Below are 15,729 nucleotides of genomic sequence, written 5' to 3' on the forward strand. Positions count from 1 at the left end.
TCATGGTAGACTGCTCGCCTAGAACATGTGAGGCCCTGGGTTTGATCCTCAGCACCACATAAAAATAAATAAAGATATTGTGTCCAACTAAAAAAATAGGTATTTTTTAAAAAAAAAAATGAATTTAGAAGCAATATCTAAAGAAAGCCACAAGATGGGGCTGTTAATCCTGCACTACATTTACCACAGACTGGAAAATGGTGTCATTTTTCTTTCATTGTGTCCTCTTACCATGTGTCCCACTTGTTCTGTGAAATTATCTATATTGCTATCTTTGGGTTTCATTCTGTTCTTAAATGATTTTCTTTGTTTGATTTCTATTTTTCTCAGATTCTGAGTGGGACCACAAATCAAAACAAAGATGTAGAGTAGAAATTAACACGTATCTTTTTAACAACAATCAAAAGTTAACACTAGAGCAATGAGGTTCGCCAGTCCTTTTGGAAATAGGGAAGGGTTATATTCCAGACTCTAGCACTAGCCAGGGAGGGGCATGACCTGGGGCATATATTGTATTTTTCTGATTTCCTTTTCCTTAACTGTATAAAGAAAGGTAGCATTAATTGCTCCAAGTGTATACCATATCAGACACTGAAACTGTCTAATTCTTTGCATACTTTCAGGTAGGAGTGACAAAGATTTTATCTAGAGATCAGAGAAAAGATCTCTAGATAAATTGCAGTGACTATAGCAGTCTGTCACCAACTTCTCTTTCAGTAGAAACACTTCATTCAGAGGTATTTATTAAATTTCATATCCTCAGTATAGTAACTAAACTACTACAGTAATCTACAAAGTTCTCATTGTCTCTAACTCCCCCTACCACATGTCATGCCCCAAGTCAGGTACAGCTATGTTTCCAAACTCCTTACCATCAGCTTGAAAATCTATGTAGAGAGCAATATTTTTTAAAGTGTTTTTAAAGTGTTGCATTCTGGTAAAAAAAAAAAAAAACTTGTCTAGAGAGAAGATAGACTAATGTTTTCTGTTGCTATAATTGAGTACCACAGACTGGGAAATTTATTAAGAATATAGATTCTTTAGCTCACAGTTCTGGGGGCTGAGAAATCCAAATTCTTTTAGGTGATGTGTCAAGAACCTAGAAGGTCAGAATAGGCATCTCTGCCCCTGGATAGACCTCTTTGAACCCCCTTATGGTGACAACATGATGAGGGGGTCGTCATTGAAAAGTGTTTACTTACTATAAAAGTGAGTAAAATCACTTTTATGCAGGTTTTAATATTTACTTATTAGGTGTTTCCCCTAAAAGCTCATGTGAAAAACAATGCAATAATTTTCAGAGGTGAAATGATTAGATTATGACTGTGACCTAACCAGTGAATTAATCAACTAATATGGATTAACTGAATATTAACTCTAGGCAGGTAGTGTGTGACTAGAGGAGGTAGGTCACTGGGAAATGCCTCTGGGGGGTTACATTTATCCTTGGAGTCCTTTCTTTCTGCTCCCTAGTTTATATGTCCTGAGAAGCTTTCCTCCACCATGCCCTTATGCCATGATATCCTGCTTCATGTTGGGCCCAAAGCTATGGATTCAGCTGACCATGAACTGAACCTCTGAAACCATGAGCCAAAATAAACTTTCTCCTCTATGTTCTTGTCAGGTCTTTGGTCTCAATAATGAAAAGCTAACTAAAATAGAAATTGGTACCAAGAAGTGCAGTCATTGCGATGACTAACCTGACCATGTGTTTGAGAAGCCTTTGGAACTGGTTTGCAGGTGGGGGAACTTAGAAACATTTTGAGACGCAAGCTAGAGATGCTTTAGAATGTTGTAAATGAAGCTTAATGGGTGATTCTGGTAGAAGCTTAGAATGTTGATAGGACTATATATACGGGGCTCATGATGTTTCAGAGAAGAGAACTCTATTGGAAATTGGGCTGGAAACCATTCATGTTGCATTCTGGTAAAAAAAAAAACTTGTCTACATTTTGCCCATGTCTTGAGACTTTCTTTAAAGCTGAATTTAAAGGTGATCAGCTAATTAATCTGGCAGAGAAAATTCCAAGTGTATACCAGATCAGACACTGAAACTGTCTAATTCTTTACATAATTTCAGGAAGGAGTGACAAAGATTTATCTAGAGATCAGGGAAAATAAATTTTGGTGACTATAATAGTTTGTCACCAACTTTTCTTTCAGTAGAAACACTTCATTCAGAGGTACTTATTAAATTTCGAGTCCTCAGTAGTAGCAAGTCCTTCAGGGGTAGCATGAATATTGCTGTTGGCTTTTAGCCAAGTTACTATGATAATCAGGAACAGAAAGATTGGAAAATCTTGCAGTTTGGCCATGTGAGTAAAATAGGGGCTAATGAAAGTGTGTTTGTTAAAGAGAACATAACCATTAAAGAAATACCAAGTAATTTATCCAGAAACAATTGGAAAGGTGGCTTGAGGACATCTCAGGAATTGATAAGACCAAAGCCATCCCAGGCTCAAGAGTATAAAAGTGTAAAATTGTTTTGATAAAGACAGTGGGGCACCCTGCTTGTACGAGGGCCTAGGAAATGTTTTCACCATAGTCAGCCACCCAGGCCCTCAGAGGATGCTGCAGCCATGGCTCCTACTTGAGATGATGGTGGGCCTGGCATCATCCATGTGGTGCTGGTTCTGCAGGAATGCAGGATGCTGGGGGTTTAGGGGCTTCTGCTGGGATTTCAAAGGAAGGCCCAGGAAGCCAGTGTCATATCCCTGTGGGCTGCCCCTGAGGGGGTGATGCATAAAGATGTGAGAAGGAAGTCAAAGCTGCATGGAGACCCTCGGGATTCAGAGATGCCAGCACACAGGACACCTACTGAGGGGAGCTGCAGGACTCAAGCAGAAACAAGCCAAGAGAAAGGCCATGTGGGCCATGACCAGCAAGGCCGTAAGGTGAAGTTACACAAGTCCTTCGGAGAAACAGTGAAGCACCATCTCCCCAGATGCTGGATGTGGAGTGATAGGACTTGTTTATTCAGCTTTTGTTTAGATTTTGATCTTGCTTTGGTCCCGTCCCTTCCTTCTATACCTCTATTTCTCTCTTGTGGAATGGAGATTATTATGGTTTGGATGTGAGGTGTCCCCCAAAAGCTCATGAGACAATGTGAGAAGGTTCAGAGGAGAAATAATTGGGTTATGAGAGCTTTAACCCAGTGAATTGATCCCCTAATGGGATTAGCTGAGTGGTAACTGAAGGCAGGAAGGGTGTGGCTGGAGGTGGTGGGCACTAGGGGTGTAATTTTGGGGTATATATTTTGTATCTGGTGAGTGGAGTCAGAGTCAGTCTCTCTCTCTCTCTCTCTCTCTCTCTCTCTCTCTCTCTCTCTCTCTCTCCTCTCTGATCATCATATGAGCCGCTTATCTCTGCCACTCTTCCACCAAGATGTCCTGCCTTACCTCGAGCCCTTAGGAATGGAGTTGGCTGTCTTTAGTCCAAGACCTCTGAATCTGTGAGCCCCCAAATAAACTTTTCCTCCTCTAAAATTATTCTTGTCAGTTTTTATAGTCGCAGCAGCAAAAAATCTAACTAAAACAGAAATGATTGTGCCACTATATTGGATATATATAATATCCAATTTGCTCTTTTTAGGGGGAAACATCCATGAGTTTGCCTTGAGTCTCAGATAAGATTTTGGACTTGGACTTTGGGTTATTACTGGAACTCTTAAGACTATGGAGACTCTTGGAAATGGTCTAAATGTGTTTTCATTGTGAGATGGGCATGAGTTTTGGGGGCTGGGGGTGTAATATTATAATTTTGACATAAGGTATCCCCCAAAAGTTCATGTGTGAGACAAGACAAAAATTTTCAGAGGTGAAATGATTAGATTATGAAAGGTATAACCTAATCAGTGTATTAATTTACTAACATGGATTAACTAGGTGAACACTACAGGCAGGTAGGTATGGCTGGAGGAAGTAGGTCATTGAGTGTATGCCTCTGGGGTTTAAATTTTGTTCCTGGTGAGCACAGCTCTTTGCTTCCTTGGTGTCATATCATATCCTAAGCTGCTCCCCTCGGCCATGCTCTTCTGTCATAATGTTCTGCCTCACCTGGGGCCCACAGCAATGGAATAAGCTAACCATTGACTGAACCTCTGAAACCCTGAGACAAAATAAACATTTCCTCCTCTAAGGTGGTCTTGACAGGTTTTTTGGTCACAGTGATGAAAAGGTTGACTAACACATCAGGCAACTACAGGCTCTGGTCAGTTGCCTAGGTTTACAAATTGGAAGATTTCACATAAAAAATTTATAGTTCTATCTTTGCTGTTTTTCATTTTTAAATTTTTAATTGAGATAAAATGCAGTAAAAATTTATCATCTTAATCATTTTTAAGGATGTAGTTGGTGGTATTATTTTCTCATTCCATGCAACTGGTCTCCAGAACTTTTCACCTTACAAAATGTTTCACCAATACCCATTAAGCAAAATGTTTCACAAATACCCATTAACCAACTCCCCAATTTCCCTTCCCCACAGCACCCAGAAACAACCATTCTACTTTTTGTCTCTAAGAATTTGACTATGTAACTCACATAAGTAGAATCATGTGATTTGTTTTCTTGTGGCTGGTTTATTTCACTTAGCACAATGTCCTCAAAGTTCATCCATGCTGTAGCCCCTATTTTTTTTATCATAGACTGAATAATATTCCTTTGTCTGATATATGACATCAGACTTCCACATGCAGTTTATCCACTCATCTATTGATGGACACTTGGGTTGCTACCCCTTTTGGCTATTGTGATTAATACTGTTATATGTTTGGGTGTATAGATGTCTCTTTAGGACCCAGGTTTCAATTCTTTTGGGTATATGCCCAGAAGTAGAATTACTAGATCATACAGTAATTCTATTTTTATTTTTTCGAGTAACCACCATCCTGTTTTCCATAGTGAATGCCTTATTTTTCATTCTAATTGCTTCACATCCTTGCCAACACGTATTACTTTACAGTTTTTTTTTTCCATAGTAGCCATCTTTTAATGAGAATAAGGTGATATTTCATTGTGGTTTTGAGTTGCATTTCCCTGGTGATTCTGAACATCTTTTTAGATACTTCTTGGCATTTAGATATCATATTTAGAGAAATGTCTATTTGAGTGTTTTGCCCACTTTTTAATTGGATTATTTGATTTTTTTACCAGATTTTCAGTATCTTTATTCACAAATCAGTATTATAATGGTCAGTTTGTATGTAACACCTATGATAAAATGATTATGAAAAGTATCATATTTACAATTAAACAATTGTTTTATATAAGTGGGTCATGTAACTTCCTTCAGTAACAACTTAGTGGACCCAATTCTACTATCTAAATGGACCAATTTTATAATTCTCCTGGAAGTTTTGAGTTGGGCATAGTTCCTTGGTGTTCCTTTCAAGTGATCAAAGCTTCAGAAAATCCCTAGAAACCAATAATTGGAACTAGACCTCCTTAGGATGGAGTAGAGGTAAGAGTGGGGAAAAAGGACACTAGTTATGATGCCAACAGGATGATGCCATCTGCTTGGCTTCAGATCATTCTGCATTCAAGTTCAATCCAGAGCCTATTCATATCCTGTCACCTCTCAAATGCCCCAAACTGTTGTATTTATCAGGAAAAATGAGAGAGGGGGCCCAAGGAAGAATCAGTCCCAACAATCATATGCATACTTCTAAATTTTCAATACCAATGATTAATTTCTGAAGTATAAGCTTATATCCAGAATCTGTCCAGTTAGCCATTAACTGGAATGCATGTACATCATTGCCAAGGAGACTCTGGGCTTACAAAACCATATACATCTTATTTGTCTCTGATTTTAAAATAATCCATTCCCTTGTCGGGTATGCAGGTAAACAGTGGAGAAAGTGGTGCATCTGCAATACCAGCTGGTGCTAAGGATTTCAATGCTTCCAAAGATGTGGCCTAGAGAAATTTATTAGGCACCAGACGGGTTCTTTCCTCTAAGCCAACATGCCCCCATTTAAGTCACTTTTGAACTTCGTTTCAAGCTTATATTATACAAATTCTAGTTGTGGTTGAGGTCAGTCTCCAAAAGTTTCTTGAGTTATTCTTTGGACTCTGTTTTTTTTCTAATGTGTTTTCCTGAATGATCCTTGAAACCATATTTACATCTAGTCCGAGTCATCTTTCCTGTAGAGGTGTTGTAGAGTTGTGATTTTCAAAGGTCTGATTATACTGTTTAAAAACAATCACCTGAGAGAGTCCAGGTGTCGACTTTTCAGGTCTATTTTTACCATCTGATGGTGTTTGCAAGCAACTGTCACTGCCTGACCCAGAAGGGCAAAATGTTTTTTAGCAGGGAGGAGGGGAAGGCATAGAGAGTCTAGGGGTAATGCAGCATGTTTGTGGGTTGGTATTGGTTTGGTTTTACACCTTGTTCCCCAGGCAATTAGGATCCAGACTGCATTCTCCTCAGCATTTCTGAAGCTGACTGTCACATTTTTCATTGCTCTCTGAAGATTTTCTTGAATAAATGTTTGAATTGTTCCAATGTCTTCATCTGGTTCTGTACTCATCTGTAAAACATCCCAAACTTTTTGGTGCCAATTAACTTGAATATAAATGACATCTGCAAGGGTCGCATCCTTGAGACTCTCATACTTCTCACACAGCAGAACCAAGTCCTGAATGAGACATTCCTTTCTCTGCTGGAACTTATGGTTTTCAGTTGGTTAACAGATTTTAAAAAATCCCAGGCTTTTAAGGTTCTCATCATTTCATACATGGGGATTTTCAAGATGGTCCTCCTGATAAACTGGGCAACAGTCTCATCCATCTCTTTGGCAAGATCCCTATCTCCAGCAGAGCCCTCAGCAATGGTGCCCACCAAGGCACCTTCAAAGCCACCAATGGCAATTCCCGCACCCAAAGGCTCCAGGGTTTGGGGGTCCGCAAGGGCCAAGATGTAGTCTGTTGTTGAGTAAGAGATCTTTATGTACTCTAGATTTTAACCTCATGTCAGATATATGATCCTATATTAACTCCACATCAAATATTTTCTCCCATTCCATTGGTTGTCCTTTTACTCTGATACTTGTATTCTTCGATGCACAGACATTTTTAAGTTTGATATACTCCAACTTATATTTTTACTTTTATTGCCTGTGCTTTTGAAGTCATATCTAAGAAATCATTGCCAAATCCATTGTCATGAGGTTTTCTCCCTACATTTCCTTCTAAGAGTTTCCTAGTTTGACATCTTATGTTTAGGTTTTTGATCCATTTTGAGTTATATTTTGTATTTGGAATAAGGAAGATATACATTAATTCCTTTGCATGTGGCTATCCAGTTTTCTTTTTAAAAATTTGTTCTTTTTAGATATACGTGAGTATATTTTGACATATTATACATACAAGGAGTATAAGTTATTCTAATTAGAATCCCATTCTTGTGGCTTTATATGATATGGAGTTAATACTGATCATGTATTCATATATGACCATAGGAAAGGTATGTCCAATTCATTCTATTGTCTTTCCTAATCTCTCTCCCCTACATTCATTTCCCTTTGTCTAACCCAATGAACTTCCATTTGTCCCCTCCCTACTCTTCCTTGTTGTGGGTTAACATCCACACTGTCAGAGAGATCATTTTTCCCCATTGTGTGGTCTTAACACCTTAGTTGAGAATCATGTGACCACATAGATTATAAGTGTTTATTTCTGGGCTCCTTATCCTTTGCCATTGGTTTCTATATCTGACTTAATTCCAGGAATATATAGTTTTGATTGCTGTAACTTTGTAGTATTTTTTGAAATCTGGAAGTGTGAGGGCTTCAGTGGTGTTTGGTTTTGGGTTTATATATATATATATATATATATATATAGATTGTTTTGTCTATTTGGGATCCCTTGATATTCCATATAAATTTTAGGATTATTTTTCGATCTTTGCTTAAAATGCTCCTGAGATTTTGATAGGTCTGGTGTGCAGTCTGTTAGTTGCTTTGAGCAATGTTGACCTCTTAACCATATTAAGTCTCCAGTCACAGACACAGGATGTCATCCCATTTTTCTAGAATTTTAGCAATGTTTTATTGTACTCAGAGCACAAGTCTTTCACTTCCTTGGATAAGTTTATTTTTAAGTATTTTGTTCTTTTTGATGCTATTGTAAATGAAATTGTTTCCATAATTTCCTTTCCAGATAGTTCATTGTCCACTTTTGCTTTTATTTAAAAAGAAGAAGAAAATCTGGCTCTATCAGCTGACTTTCCTGCATGGCAGCAGGTTTTGAGCTGAACAGCAGCTGCTCCTTGTAGGAGGACATTTGTTCTCCAGTTTGCTACAGCCCCTGTCTGGCCAGCTTCCCCTCTCACTTTCCCTGCCTGCCTCCTACAGGCATTTGTGTCTTCTACCCCTTATTTAGATCATCCACAGCGGTGGGTACACACTGCTGCTATCCATTAGGAAGGAGCTAGAGTGGTGGAACGCTCTGGAACAGGCAGGCCCCTTGACAACTGAACAAAACAAAATCAAAGCTGATTTTCCATGCTCCTTAAATTATCTGTAATCACCCAATTAATTTATTGCAACCATTCAAAATAGAAAAACTTCAGAAACATATTGTGTGTGTTTTTCTGTACAACAGGATGCAGGATACAAAACTATTCTTTGTGATTTAACAAAATAGACAGTAATGACCCCATCCTGTGCTGGGTAATAAAGAAACTCCCTCAGGAGTTAGTGAACTATGTAGAGTTGTTTATCATTGTCTCATAAATGGCCACAGATGCGTATTCCAGGCTCTTGCATTCGCTAGGCAATTTTTGTTTTTCTTTCCTTCCTAAAGGTTGTTGCCACCAGCAGTGCATGTGCCTGTAGCAGTCTGCCTCTGCTTCATAGCTGATGCTTTCAGCACACTGTGGGCTGGGACCAGGCAGCAAAGTTTAATAGAACTGTCAGAGTCAACGGTGGCAGAACAAGTTTCCCGTAGTCTCACCATTGCTTCACAGCTCACCCATGAAGTGGGGTAACAGAAGAGCCCACCCACAGATGAGATAAGGGACTGAGAGCCAAGAAGTCCAAAGCCACAGAAGTCATAGAGCTGACTTGGAGCAGGCAGGACCACAGGGCAGGTGCCTCTCCCCTGCAGCCACAGTCCTCTGGCCACCTGGGGGCTGGAGGCACTGCCCATCACTATGGGAGGCACTTGACCTCTTGGCACTGAGCGCACTCTGCCTGTTCTTTAATGGAGAAATAAAAAGCACTTCTGCCTTTTCTGCATCCCTCTCCCTCTTGGAGGCCCAAATCAACTGATCAACAGCTTAAATACATTTTTACTTTTCCCAAGGAATTTCATTTTGAATTATATCCATGAGGCACTCCCTCCACTTCATTGCTCTGTGGGAAGATTTTTGTTTTGTTCATTTATTTTAGATTTTTTATTATAAACATTTTAAAATACATTCAATATTTGGAAAAGACCAGTGTAATTAACCCCACATACCCATCATTCATTTTCAACTTTGCTGTTTTGTTTCGTCTCCCCCCTCCACCTTTTTTTTTTGTCCCCCTGAAGGCAGGGAGGTGGCACATTTTTAAATAACATTGTTTTGTTTTCAGGCACACATTTTAACAACAGGCTGTAGTCTCCATGGATCGTGATGTATGAGTTATAGTACTAGCAAGGAAACGTACTTGCACCACTTCTCCTTTTAACAACCCTGAAAGGTAAATCCCCTTTTAGTAGACGAGGACCTTGAGGTTCTGCCTTAATGTGTGGCTAGAACAAAGGCTACATGATGGTGTATTATTTGGGAAACTCTGAAGGAAAAAGCAACAACATTGTTTTCTTCTTTCTACTCTCAGACCCCCACTCAGCAGTCACTTTGGACAGCAAGTGTTAAGTCTCCCTACCAACAACCATTTCTCTGATGTAGGACACCAGCTGGATGTCCTCTAGTTCAACCCAATATTGCTGCTCACTGCCTGGAGATAAAACCAGATCCCGAAGGTTGAGCTCTGAGACACACAAGACTGCCCCCACTTCAGATGCCCAGCTGCAAGTCCCAGGTTGTGGCCCATGATTCTGACTGTAGACAAGGGCTCCTATGATCCTCCTCCATGTGTTCCATTAATTTGCTAGAGGAGCTCGCAGGGCCCAGAGAAACACTTGACTTCCACTTTCCCATTTATTGTAAAAGATAATACCAAGAATACAGATGAACAGCCAGATGACAGAGATGTGAAGAGGCACAAGAAAGGGGTGTGGACATTCTAGGCCCTCTTTGGGATGCCACCCTCCAGCACCTCTGTGTGTTCAACTACCTGGAGGCTCTCTCTTTTTGAGTGTTTAGGGAGCTTCCTAGGCATGATCAATTCCATCAACCAATTACAATGGCCCCAGGTGATGACTTCAACTTTTCTCTCCTATCCAGAGGCTGGGGGAGGGCACCCAATGTCCGTCCCTCTATCCTGCCTCAGTCTTTCTAGATATATCCCCCATCTTGCATTTATTTAGGGGCCTCCTACCACTAGTTGTCTTGTTAGTACACAAAAGACACTTATTACTTTGGAGATTCCAATGGTTTTAGGAGCTATGAGCCAGGACCCCCTGGGGATGCCAAATATGTATTTCTTACTTCACAGTATCACAGATGCAGTTCTGGCTATATAACAGAAAGGTCCCAAATGTAGTACCCTGAGCATGTTAAATGTTTCTCTCCTGTAAAAGTCCACCTAGGTCCAGATCGTGCCCAGGGTGACCATGTGGCTGGGTAGGGACCCAGATCTCATCTCACATCACTCAGCCATTCTCAACATCATAGACCAAGATGGCTGCTCCAGGTTTTCTTGTCAGCTGGAGGTGGAGAAGGGACTATTGGATAGTGTGCCCATTCCCTTGAAGGGCAGGATCCTTAGGTTGCATGCATACTTTCTACTCACCAACCACTGTAATGGTGCATTTTATCACATGATTACACCTGTGAGGAAGACTGGGAAATATAGTCCAGATTTGGGGTAGGCTGTGACCTAAAAGAAATTTAAAATTCAATTATTAAAGGGAAGGGAAAGAAAATGAATACTGGGGATTAGCAAGCAGTACGTTCATGGTTGGGATAAAAGGGTTCTTTTCAAGTTCAGGATGTGGTTTTGAGTTCTTTATATTGGACTCAATTGTGGCCCATTTTAATCAACTCAGTGGTTTCTGGTTAAACTGGAGATAGACATTCCTTGATTAGGGACTTGAATCATTTTGCCCTTGTCTCCATGAATATTTGCTTTGTGCTTTTCTGTTCAGAACATTTATAACCATACTTTCCTTTTAGAATAAAATTTTTTCTAATAGTAAATTTACATTATGTAAATTAAATTCTCTCACCCTCACTGAAGAGGCTCCAGTTACATAGTAACAGCTCCTCCATTGATGGTTTTAGGTTCAGCTCTGCTCTTTCCTATTTACATGGCCGTGGACACATTTCCCTTCTCAAAGCCTCCTTTTCCTTTCTGCAAATAATTCCATCTACCTCAGCTATGGTTGTAGAGGTCAACAGAGGATAAATGAAGGTTCTTGGCACACAGTGAACACTCGGTAAGTTTTATCTGTGTTCAGATATATGTATAATCTCTCCCACTAACTCTATGCTGTTTAATTCCTATCATTTCTAAAAACAATAACTATAGCATTTTTTTTAGCATTTTCACAGCTATCATTTAATTTGTGCTTTACAATACCTGTGAAATAGGTAGATGTGTTAGTAAGCTTCCCATCACTGTGACAGAATGCCTGAGAAAACAACTTAGAGGAGGAAAGATTTATTTGGGCTCATGCTTTCAGAGGCTTCAGTCCATGGTCAGCTGGCTCCATTACTTGGAACTGAAGTGAGCCAGAACATCATGGAAGGAGGGTCTGTTGGGGGAAAGCTGCTCACCTCATGGCAGCTGGGAAGCACAGAAACAGAGAAGGAGGGGACTGGGGACAAAAGTCCTCCTCCAAAGACCCACTCCCTCCATTTAGGTTTTACTTTTTACAGTTTCCACCACCTCCCAGCAGTCCCTTCAGCTAGGAATCCCTTCATGGATTAGAGCATTAATGAGATCCAGGCCCTCATGATCCAATCACTTCCCCAAATTTTCACCCCTGAAGATTGCTGCACTAGGGACCAAGCCTTCAACACAGGAGCCTTTTGGGGGACACTTCATATCCAAACCATAATAGTAGAGCAGATAATACTATTCTTCTCATCTTCTAGATTAGTAAGTACAGTAGGGCCCCCTTATCCAAGGAGGACATGTTCCAAGATCCCCAGAGGATGCCTGAAACCACAAGTAGTGCTAGACCCTATATAAATTTTCTTCCTATCCATACATATATGATACATATGTGTGAAACTTTAAAATATACATCAGTTAGGTGAGAGATTAACAATAATAATAAAATAGAATAATTATAACAACACTATAAGAAAAGCTTTGAAGGAAAGACTTATGGTCTCTCAGAATATCCAATCATATCCTACTCATGCTTCTTTTATTGACAGTGGGTAACTGACACTGGAAAGTTCAGATAAGGGGGACACTGTGCACAAGCTCAGAGAGATGGATTCAATTGCTCAAGGTTGCAGCCTCTTCCCTCTTGCTGGGTCCTTCCCATGTGCACTATACCTGCACAACTGGCTGTTACCTTAAACCAATCACAAAGTGGCCCTCTCTCAAACCGCCCCTCAATTTCCCCATGACAACCAAGCTCTTCACAAGAGTTGCCAGCATGTGCTACCTCCATGTCCTCTTTCTATCTCATCAGCCTGCCCCATTTGATTTGTGCCTCTGCCTAATTGCTCCTGGATAAAGCCTGACTGGCCTCAAGCTCTCTGTTCCCTCTGACTCTTGCCCTCAACAATCTTATCCATTCCTGTGTTTCCAAATGTCATCCCCAAAGTTTGTCACCTGTGTAGGCTCCTCTGGTCTTGATGACTCCCAGGTCAGGGGTGGGAGCAGGTTAGGAGAACCCTTTCACAGAAGTCCAGACAACAACGAGGACCTGAGCCAGGGTGGGGATGATGGAATTAGAAAAAATTAAAAAATAAAAAAAACAATGAATACAAAAGATGCTTGGAAAGATTCCCATGATGTGGAGACTACATGGCTTTGGGATTCCGAGGGAGTCACGGATTCTAACAGTGGGTTCTTGGGAGACACTCAGGGATAGTACTGCAGGGGAAGCTATTGGGGCATGTCTGATGCAGGTTGTAGACCTGAGCCTGCAGCGAGGGAGTGACATCTAAACAGAAAGCCCAGTGGCTAGGGAATGTTTGCTCAGAATCCTTTTCCTTACACTTTCTCTGCCTAGTGATGCAGGCACCCTCTTCTCCCCACCAGGGCCTCCCACTTTGACAGCAGAGTGGATAGAAGGAGAAATGTTGCTTCTCCATGATGTAGGTCATTATCACATCTACAAGGAACCATGGTAGTGTATTTTAGAGCATCAATATAAAATCATAGAGTTCCTGACAAGTTGTCTAAAGGATAGGGGACAGGTGGAAGTGTGTGACCTGTTACCTTCGAACCTTGTGGCTACACTGGACAGACCTAAGGACACCTGAAGGCAGAACTGGTCATCTTAGGAGTTTCTCAAGGTCTCTATATTTTAAAAAACCCTATACTCCTGTGCTTCTTGGAGCTAGGTTTGGAGCTACAAAGAAGTTCTGAAGAATTGAACAACTACTGAAAGCAATCTGAAATCTCCCTGAATTAGGTCCAGTAGAGATGAAGTTGTAGTTAACCCACATGGCCACATAGGGTCAGCACACACAAACGTACCTCTTCATGAAGTGGTCCCATTGGCTTTGGTCTTAGTCTCAGTGCACCATCTACCCTCCCACAGACTCTCAGAGCCTCACTCAGGGATCTAACTTTCTCAGGACCTGGCCTTCAACCCTCATCCTTGTATCCTAGGATGGGAGGGCCATCTACCTCCTGATGCCCTCTGGAGTCTCCGAGCCGTGTTGTCACTTACCACCTCAATGTCCCAGCACCTTCCTTCCTACTTTAAGCTTGTCCTATCCACCTGCCTTGTCTCTCCAAGTCCTAGTCATAGTCTCCGACCTGGCCAGCTTCTCACCACTGGCAGCCATAGCTTTATCTCTAAGACTGCAAGTGATTTCACAGAGTGTGACAAATCTGTGAGCAGAATGACCAAGGAGAGGAATCCAGCAGCCTCATACACTGGGTTTTGAGTGCCACCATGAGACACATTGTTCAGGCGCCCGATATCTAGTTGATGCAGAGTAGCATCCAGGGAAAAGCCACTGATGCTTTGAAAAAATGTTGACTTTCTGGTTTTGTTAACAATCAAGTCTGCCTTTTATTCTCAGAAAATGGGGAAAATTCAAGGCAATCATGTGGCATGAGTGCTTCTTTAGCACAGTGGTCTTATCCTGGACATGTTTGCCAAAAGCCAGTTTTCCTTTTGCTCTTCTGGGATGTCTGATCTACTTAGTTCAGGGAGGAAATGTCATTGAAGTAGCCATATATGCCTGGCTGTCACAGGTGGCTGAGCAGCATGACACAACTTCTGGAGTCGTGGAGAAGGGACTCTGAAGAAGAACTCTGAGAATGTGGGTGACAATGAGTGCATGCCAGCATTTTGACCTTCTACAGAGTCCAGTTCACCTCCTCCCACTCTGGAGAAAGTCTGGGATCTTTCCAGAGGAATGGAAGAAGTGTTGCACGTTGCCCTTGAGTCCCTGCTTCAAATCCCACTGTCCTGAGTAACCAGGTGACCATACCCTTTCTTTAGTTATCCAAGTGAACTGATATCAGGAGGGACCCCAGCAGAAAGCTGTCTGGCTTCTCTGACACTTCCACCTCCGGCCTCTGAGCCTGCTAGTCTCAGCTCAGGCACTTGGTCCTTAGCATTTAGGTAGGAACTGAATCAGTTTTGACAGCACCCTGGGTAGTATTCACCTGATGTCCTTCCTGCAAGGGGGCTGAGTCTAGTGTGGATGCAGAGACTGGGACACAGGTGCTGAGAGGTAACCCTCTTCCACTGCAAAGCCAGCCAAAGAAGTATGGCCTCCAAAAGGCCACCAGAGGAGTGGGAGGAGGAGGGAGAGGTGATAGGAACCCGGGGCTCCTGGGGAGCCCATTTGGGTCAGGGGGATGGCAGAGATGGCCCCAGGTCAGCCCGGCAGCTCAAGGAATTGGCGGCAGCATCTATTTCAGAGTTTATGGTAAGAGGCTGGAGCAGGCACAGACTGCACATCCCACCCTTTAAGGAAGTGGGAAGGAGAGCAGCAAGGGTGTGGTTAACGACTGGGAGGAGGAGGAGGGGGAAAACACCAACCTGTCAGCCCTCTTACTCAGCCACAGCCTCCAGAGCCGCCGCACAGTACCTGTCGCAGCCCCTGACTCACCTGAACCTGCGCAGCCCCCCGACTCACCTGGCAGGGCCTGAGAAGCGGTCGCTGGAGTCCGCGCCTCGCTCTCGGTGAGTTTCCTCTCGCATTCGCGAACCCCTGGCACAAGGGTTCCTGGCTTGACTGGGTGGAAAGGGCTAGAGCGAGCGGCAATTCCGGCATGGGGGTACCTGGTACCAGGAACTAGGGGTTCCAGGAAAACGCGCGACTGACCCAGAAAGTGGGAGTCACGTTGCTGTGCAGGCCCCGAGCTCTCTGGCCTTCAGCTGGGGGCCAGAGGTTCTATTTTTGGAGTTAATTTGAGTCTCAAAGGTGTTATCCCTTTTTGTGCTCTTGATATAGACAGGGGAGGCT

At 42.0% G+C, this 15,729-nt stretch overlaps 1 pseudogene; it reads right to left on the minus strand.

Annotated features, from left to right (window-relative positions):
* Positions 1-5,795: 5,795 nt before the first annotated feature.
* Positions 5,796-6,888, minus strand: LOC124094427 (centromere protein N-like; annotated as a pseudogene).
* Between the last annotated feature and the right edge of the window lie 8,841 nt (positions 6,889-15,729).

The sequence above is a fragment of the Marmota monax genome, unplaced genomic scaffold, assembly GCF_021218885.2.
Source record: "Marmota monax isolate L192 unplaced genomic scaffold, Marmota_monax_Labrador192_F-V1.1 WCK01_AAM20220418_F8-fsc00799, whole genome shotgun sequence".
NCBI classification, from domain to species: domain Eukaryota; kingdom Metazoa; phylum Chordata; class Mammalia; order Rodentia; family Sciuridae; genus Marmota; species Marmota monax.